Source organism: Elephantulus edwardii, unplaced genomic scaffold (genome assembly GCF_000299155.1).
Source record: "Elephantulus edwardii isolate Elephantulus edwardi_28Jun2011 unplaced genomic scaffold, EleEdw1.0 scaffold00063, whole genome shotgun sequence".
Lineage (NCBI taxonomy): Eukaryota > Metazoa > Chordata > Mammalia > Macroscelidea > Macroscelididae > Elephantulus > Elephantulus edwardii.
This window is the reverse complement of record NW_006399813.1, coordinates 14,868,987-14,877,161: the sequence shown is the minus strand read 5'-3', so window position 1 is coordinate 14,877,161 and position 8,175 is coordinate 14,868,987.

The window sequence follows — 8,175 nt, the reverse complement described above, 5'->3', positions numbered from 1 at the left end:
CCGCTACACTCATCTGAGGCTGATCCATTTGCTCCTTCAGCAGGCCATGGGACAGTCTATACTCCTCACCACCAAGCCGAGGAATCAGGGTAACAGTGCTTTCACTGTATTACTTACATGCTTTTTATTGCCAATTAGTGTACATGATCTTTTCCAGAATGTTTTTGGGAGGAGCTGGGCGGGAGGAAACACTGATGGAGTGACTGGTCACTAACTATAGGCCACTAAGGTATTACGTGGCTATTTAAATTTTATCCTCCATTGCAAATTGGTGCATTTTGTGTGTTCAGTGCTGTTCGATGGCATAGTGGCCCTATGTACAACAAAACTGAACTCTGCTTGGTCCTATCAGTGGTCACCATCATTGCCTGGGTTGAGCCAGCCCATTGGCACAGCCACTATGTTAACCCACCTCACTGAAAATCTTCCCCCTTTTTTTGTTCACCTTCTGTTTTCCTAAGCGAGTCTCTAGGGACTCGTCCCTGAGTTACTGTTGGGCATTATAGCTATAGAACATTTCTGTCACTGCAGAAAATTCCCTCCAGCAGGGCCAGGGAAGAGGTTGACCTTTTCAGCCTTACAATTTTGGCTTCCTCAGTGACCTGTTTGAAGTAGGAACCTTACAATTTTGACCTTCCTCAGTCCACTGGCCTCAGTGACCTGTTTGAAGTAGGGACAAGTCCAGGACAGGGTGGGCGGTCAGCCTGATCAGGTCACCTGAGATGATTGATGGCATTGTGGGAACCTCACACGACCCCATGCAGGGCCATACTGGCAGCTCCACGGTGAGAGAGACAGACCCTGGTCAGTTTATTGCCAGCCTCAAGCACGTTCAAAGTGTTCCCTGCTGATTGTGTGAGCAGCAGGCCTGGGGGCTTTGCTCATGGGGGTGAGGCTCCTTGTAAGGCAAAGTGGGGCCAGCTCCAGGCCAGTGGCCAGCAGGGATCTGGGTTTCCTGCGGGAGGTCCAGTCTGAAGGGCAATGACCAAGGCCCTGGTGACTCAGCTCAGAGCCCAGCACCAAGCAGGGTGAGGGGAGATGGTGGAGGATGGACCAGCTCCCTACTTTCCTTCCATAGGGATCCCCTATTGGAAATGCAGTAAGGGCTGGGGGTCACCTTCCCTCTTCTCTCTCCATCCATACCCACCATCTCAGACAGCCTGCTGACCTCACTTTTAATTATTAACTATAGGAGGCTGGTAGGAGCCAGCTTCCTATTTGGAAGTGAAAGTCCCACAGAATGTCAGAAAGGGAGGAGGCTGTGAATGTGTGTCTAATCTTTCACTGCTCCTGTAAGGATCAGAGGCTCTGTCTGGAAGGGAGTGATCTGCACAGGACCTCTGGGGGCAGGTGGTCTAAGGAAGGGAGTTGGAGTTTTTTGCTTTTCTTGACTCTGAACTTGGTCCCCCTGCTCCTCCTCCTTCCCAAGATAGTGTCTGTGAGGCCCGAAGAGTAGAGAGTTACTGTGAGATACTCAACGGGGACACCTACCTCCAGGCAACTCCAAGATTAGTGTTGGAATCAACCCAGAAAATTTTAACAATTCAAGAAATATCACAGCCAAGAAAACCTACTCACATAAAGTTTTGGGAGTTGTGTTGTGTTGTATTTGTTTGGGGTTTCCCCCCTCTCCTCTCTGTCATATGGAGTTGTTGTGAGTTGAAAAGAATGTGATGGCACCTAACAAAAAGTCCTAGGCCCCACAAAGCACACTCATGTATGTGACTAATTCAATCTTTCTCATTTTACAGGTGAGGGAGTCCTGGTGGCGTAGTCCATAGTGAGGCGCCCTGTTAACTCAAATGCTGTGTGTCCTTGGCCATTCAAATCCACCAACAGCCCCATGAGAGAAAGATGCGCAATCTCCCCTGGGCAGTTTACAGCCTGGAAACCAAATGAAAGGTCCGGTGTGTCAGAATACACTCGATGGCAATGAGTTTGAGTTTGATTTTCCAGGTGTGGTTTGCCAAAGGTCACAATGTTCAAATGGAGAGAGGCGGGAATTCAAACTCATGTACCAGCTTTGCTATCCTGTGCCACTGCCATCTGCCTCCAAAGACTGATCATCCTAAGCTGTTGATCTTGATGTTGCTGTTGTTATGTGCCGTTGAGTCGTTTGCGACTCATAGGGATCCTATATACAATCGCCCTAAACCCTACTCTATCTTGTGCCAATAGCATTGCCTCTGACACACCCATCCCAATTATCCCAGTCACTGAATCAATCCACCTCATAGAGGGTCTTCCCCTCCTGTGCTGTCCCTCCACCCTACCAAGCATGATGTCCCTCTACAAGGACCTGTCCCTTCTTACAACATGTCCAAAGTATGTCAGACAAAGCCCCAGAATCCTTGCCTCCAAGGAATAGCCTGGTTTAACCCTCTCTAGGATGAATCTGTTTGTTTTCTTGACAGTCCATGGTACATTCAATACTCTTCTCCAGCACCACACAGCTCAAAGGCGTCAATTTTCCTTCTGTCCTCCCTAGTCATTGTCCAACTCTCTGATGCATAACAAGTGATTGCAAAGACCATGGCCTGTATCAGGCACACTTTAGTCCCCAGAGAGACATCGTTGCTCTTGAGTACTTTAGAGAGGTCTTTAACAGCAGACTTTCCCATGACAATGCACCTTTTAATTTCCTGGCTGCTGGTGCCAAGAGTGTTGACCGTGGAGCCAAGCAAACTGAAGCTGTGAACAATCTCAATCTCTTCACCATCCATCCTGAAGCTACCAATTGGTCCAGTGGCGAGAATCTTTGTCTTCTTGACATTGAGCCTCAGTCCATACTGAAGGCTGCAGTCCTTGACCCTCTGCAGCAAGTACATGAGGTCCTCCTCAGTTTCAGCAAGCAGGGTTGTGTCATCTGCATAACACAGATTGTTAATAGATCTTCCACCAATCCTGACGCCACACTTCTCCTCATAGATCCCAGACTCTTGGATCATCTGCTATGCATACAGGTTGAAAGGTATGGAGATAGGACACATGCCTGGCGTACACCCTTCCCAATTTTGAACCATGCAGTGATACCCTGCTCTGTTCTGACGACTGCCTCTTGATCCAAGTATAGGTTTTGCATTAGCACGATTAAATGTTCTGGGATTCCCGTTCTTCTCAGAGTCAGCCACAGTTTGTTATCCACGCGGTCAAGCGCCTTTGCATAATCAATGAAACACAGGTATACATTCCTCTGGTATTCCCTGCTTTCAGCTAAGATCCATCTAACATCAGCTACAGTATCCCTAGTACCACGACCCCTTCTAAACCCAGCCTGGACTTCTGGCAATTCTCTGCTGATGTGCTGTTCCCGTCGTTTTTGGATAATCTTCAGTAGAATCTTGCTTACATGTGAAATCAATGATATTGTTCCATTGTTTCCACACTCTGTTGGGTCACCCTTCTTTGGAATGGGAACAAATATAGATCTCTTCCAGTCAGTTGGTCAAGTGGTTGTTCTCCAGATTTCTTGGCACAACTTGGTGAGTACATCCAGGGCAGCAACTGTTAGCTGAAATATGTCAATTGGTATACCATCTATTCCTGTTGATCTAGCAACTACAAAAGAGGGAATAAAATCTATTGAACACCACCAAAGGGTTACAGTTCCTTTCTCCAGTCGCTCACAGATCATTACTCCAAACTTGATCAGAAAACCCTCCCTGGGATTGAGGTCAAGCTCTGGGGATAATAGCCCACATTAATAAAGGTCTTTTGGACTGAAAGCAATTGATGAGTGGTGGACTTGCTCAAGGAGTCAGTCCCCTGACTTGGGAGTCAGATCACCTCTGGTTGTGCCCTCCAAGTGCTGCTTCACGGTCTTCATCCTTTGGGGATGGAAAGGCCTTCTTCCATCCTCCCACCGCCTAAGAAAGAAGAAGGTAAAAGTATTCTGAAATGAAGATAGAAGTTCCAGGAAGCAAGATTATTGTTAAGTGTCATTGAGTCGAATATGACCCATGTTGGTGACCCTATAACCCCCATCCTATCCTGTGCTATCCTCTTATGCTGACACACAAGAGCCCATTGCAGCAGCCACCACATCAATTCACCTGTTTGAGGGTCTTCCTCTCCTTTGTCAACCTTCTGCCTTTCTGAGCATCATGTTCCTCTCCAAGGAATAGCCCCTTCTAGCAACATGCCCGAAGTATGTGAGGCGAAGCCTCATCATCTTTGTCTCCAAAGAGCACTCTGGCTGCACCCTCTCCAACATATATTTATTCTTTTGGCCATCCATCGGATGTTCGTTGCTTTTTTCCAATACCACAGTTCTCAAAGGCATATCAATTCTTCTTGCATCATCCTTATAGCAAGTGATCAGAAAGAACTGTCCTGAATCACATGCATCTTAGTCCTCAAACTGACATCATTACTCCTAAATAACCTGGAGAGATCATTAACTACAGACTTTCTCATGACATTATTTCTCCTGATTTCCTTCTGGTACCAAGGGTGTTAATTGTGTAAGAAAAATGAAGTTGTTGACAGCTTCAATATTTTCTCCATCTACCACCATGTTGCCTATTGGTCCAGTGGTTTAAAAAAGCAAAACAAAACAACAACTCTTCGTTTTTGTGACATTGAGATACAATGTATATTGAAGGCTGTAGTCTTTGATCTTCTGCAACAGGTACTTCAAGTCCTCCTCAATTTCAGCAAGCAAAGTTGTGTCATCTGCATAATGCAAGCTTTTGATGAGTCTCTCTCCAATCCTGATGCCACATTCCTCTTTTTGGAGTGTCCAGCTTCTCACATGATTTGCTCACCTTACAGATTGATTACATATGGAGAAAGAATACAACCCTGACACACTACCTTCTTAATGTTAAACCATATAGTGTTCCTTTGCTCCGTTTCTCTATTTGCATAACAGTCTCCTAGCCCAGGTAAAAATGGTGCATGAGCTCAATTAAGAGCTCTGAGATTCCCATTCTTCTTAATATTAGCCATAACCTGTTATGATCCACATAGTCAATAAACCATAGACATTCTTCTAGCATTCTTTCTTTCAGCCAGGATCCATCTGACATCAGCAAAGATATCCCTGATGCCATGGCCTCTTCTAAATCCTGCTTGAAATCCTGGCAGTTCCTTTTCTATGTACTGTTCTAGCTGGTTTTGAATGATGGTCAGAATTATTTTGCTCACATGTGATATTAATATTATTTGAGAGTTTCCACATTCTGTTGAATCACCTTTCTTGGGAATGGGAACAAATATGAATCGCTTCCAATCCATTGGCCAGACAATTCTCCTCCAAATCTCCTCCAATAAACTGGTAAGCTCAACCAGGGCTGCATCTTTTAAGTTAAACAAATCAATTGATATCATATTGATCCTGGGGCCTTATTTTTTTGCCAACAACTTTAATGCACCTTTCACTTCCTCTTTCCTTACCATTGGCTCCTGTTCATATGGTCCTTCCTGAAATTTTTCAGTGTCAGTCAGTTCCCTTTGGTAATTCAGTATATTCCCTCCATCATTGTTTGATGCTTTCTGGGTCATTCAATATATTGCTCATTGCATCTTTTAATGCTGTGACTTGAGGCTTAAATTTGTTTTTCAGTTCTCAGTTTCTCAGCTTGAGAAACACAGAGTGTGTTTTTCCCTTTTTATTCCCCAATTCCAGCTCTCTGCACATTCCATTTTAGAATGGTAGCAAGACTAGGTGTCCCTATCTCTAGGGGAAGGAACCGTGGGGACATATTTTGTCACGCTTTTCACTGCTAACCCAAAGTCCAGCAGTTAGAATCCACCACTCACTCCCTATGAAAAAGGTGGGGAGATAGGGAATCTCCTCCCACAAAGATTTTCAGCCGGGCAGGACTCAATGGAGGGCTACTATGAGTTGGAGTCAACTTTACAACAGTGGGGTGGGTTGGATTATCTCCAGGAAAAGGAGCTCTGATGGCATAATGATTAACTGCTTGAAAGGTCAGTGGTTCAAGCTCATCAGCCACTCCATAGGAGAAAGATGTGATAGTTTCTTTAAGATTCACTACGTTGCAAACACTATATATGGTCACTGAGAGTTGGAGTCAACTCAGTAGCAATGAGTTTGTCGCTAGGATAAAACAAGGCATGACAGCATCCTCATTCCTGGGAAGTATTGTATGCTGGCTACCAGGAGCCTCTGGGTGGTGTTGCCCTGGTCCTCGTAGCCCGTATGATGAGGACAGGTGCAGTTTGAACCTCTGGGTACAGTTCTTTCCACTCTGTACCACAAGATGTCACTGCTGCTCACACTAAAAGAGCACAAAGACCAAATCGTGACTCTTGTTTGTTGTTATGTACTGCTGAGTTGGAAACAATCATAGCTGACCTTCCAGCAAGTTTTCAGAGGCTGTGAACTCACTGGAGGAGATTGTCCATCATTCTCCTATGTAACATTTGGTAGATTCAAACTGTCTGTCTTTGGGTTGGCAGGACATCTCCTTACCCACTAAAGTCACTAGAGCTAGGCCAACTGAATCAGAACTCCAGCATGAGGCCAGCAGTCTGTGAAACAGACTCAAATTTGAGAATCACGGCTGTAGGTTATTCTGCAGCTCTTGCCGCCTCTGAGGTCTGCCCCTCTGTCAAACCAGACCAAACCAACCCATTGCTATGACCAAGCGCAACTATAGGAGAGTCAATTTTAACTTGCAGTGACTTGTACCTGTCAGAGTAAAGCTTCCCAATGGGTTTCCAAGGTTGTACTCTTTACAGAAGCAGACTGTCATAACTTTCTGTTAGCAGTTGAACACCCAACCGCTAGTGCCATCAGGGCTTGTCCCTCCTCTCTCACCCACTTGTTATCCAGGACATAGACTCTCAGAGCAATGCTTCTTCCTCCAAAGCACATCTGTGGGATTCTGGACAGTGGGATGCAGCATGGAGTATGGGGCTGAGCACTGGCTCTGGATTCAGTCCTGGCTTTGCTGCTTTGTAGCTTTGTGCTCATAGGTGAGACCCTTAACCTCTCTGAAAGGGCTACCACATGTACAGAGCAGAGGTCTAGTGTCTGGTTATTGTATCTTCTTGGGTTTATTTCAACTCATAGTGACCCTTTTTGACCGAGTAGAACTACCTCATGGTTTCTTAGACGAGAAGGTTGGACATTTTAGGTGAAACCACTGATAGGTTCAAAAGGTTACCTTTCATTTAATAACTGAGCACTTAGCTGTTGTGCCACCAAGGCTTATACAGTACGTAGGAGATGCTTGGTGCATTTGAGATGCTCAACAGCCTCTTTACTGCCCATTGTTACTTTCCCAGTTCAGACAAAGATGGTACTAGGGCCTAAAACAAAACCTCAGTCCCATGTCTCCAGAGTGACCCTTTAAGGCAAGCATTAAAAGCAGGAGATGAACTGGAGACTTGACCCTTGTTCACTATAGTTTCCCAGTCTCCCCAACTACTTACACGAGGTTGTAGTGTTAGGTACTTATTGTTTTACACCGTGGGTGCTCTGAACTCCCTGAAAGCTGCCTGTTGGTCTGAAAAAAAGGCTCTGCCTCACATGATAGATGACTATTTCTCCAGCTCCCCTTCTGAAAATTTTCCAGCCTTCACCTCTCCCTCATCCCACATGGGTACTGAAGACTGTTCTCTCTGCTACACCATATTGTTACCCCTCACATTTGGGATGTTTCTTCCATTCTCATTCAACTCTAGACCTCTGTTTGCCTATAGTGAGTCACTACACCTTTTCTTCTGGCCCTTAATGGTAGTATGGTAGATCTGACTCCAAAGATTATCAGAGCCAACACTCTCACCCTTACACCACAATGCATTTTCCACTTTCAGCAAAGTCAAAGTTCAGTTGTCCAATTTTGATTCACCCAGCCTGTTCTAGAAAAGAAAAGGAAACCTCATTGACTATGGTATCAAAGTTTTATATGTGGAGATAACAAAATGCTAAGTTTTTTGGTTTGGTTGTTTTTTCCCGCAGAAGAGAAATTTATTTTAACAAAATTGCTTATGATTGTTTTCTCTTTCCTTTCCTCCTCCCTCTTTTGTCAGGAAGTAGTGATGGAGTGGCATGGTCATTTTATTCAGTTATTATTTTTTATTGTGATTTTCATGAAAGTTTACAGAAAGCTTGGGTTTTCCTTCCTTCCTTCATTCACTGTTGCACATTTTCCTCTTTCCTCCTCTTTCTCCTCCCTTCCCCTTCCCCTAATCCACCCAATG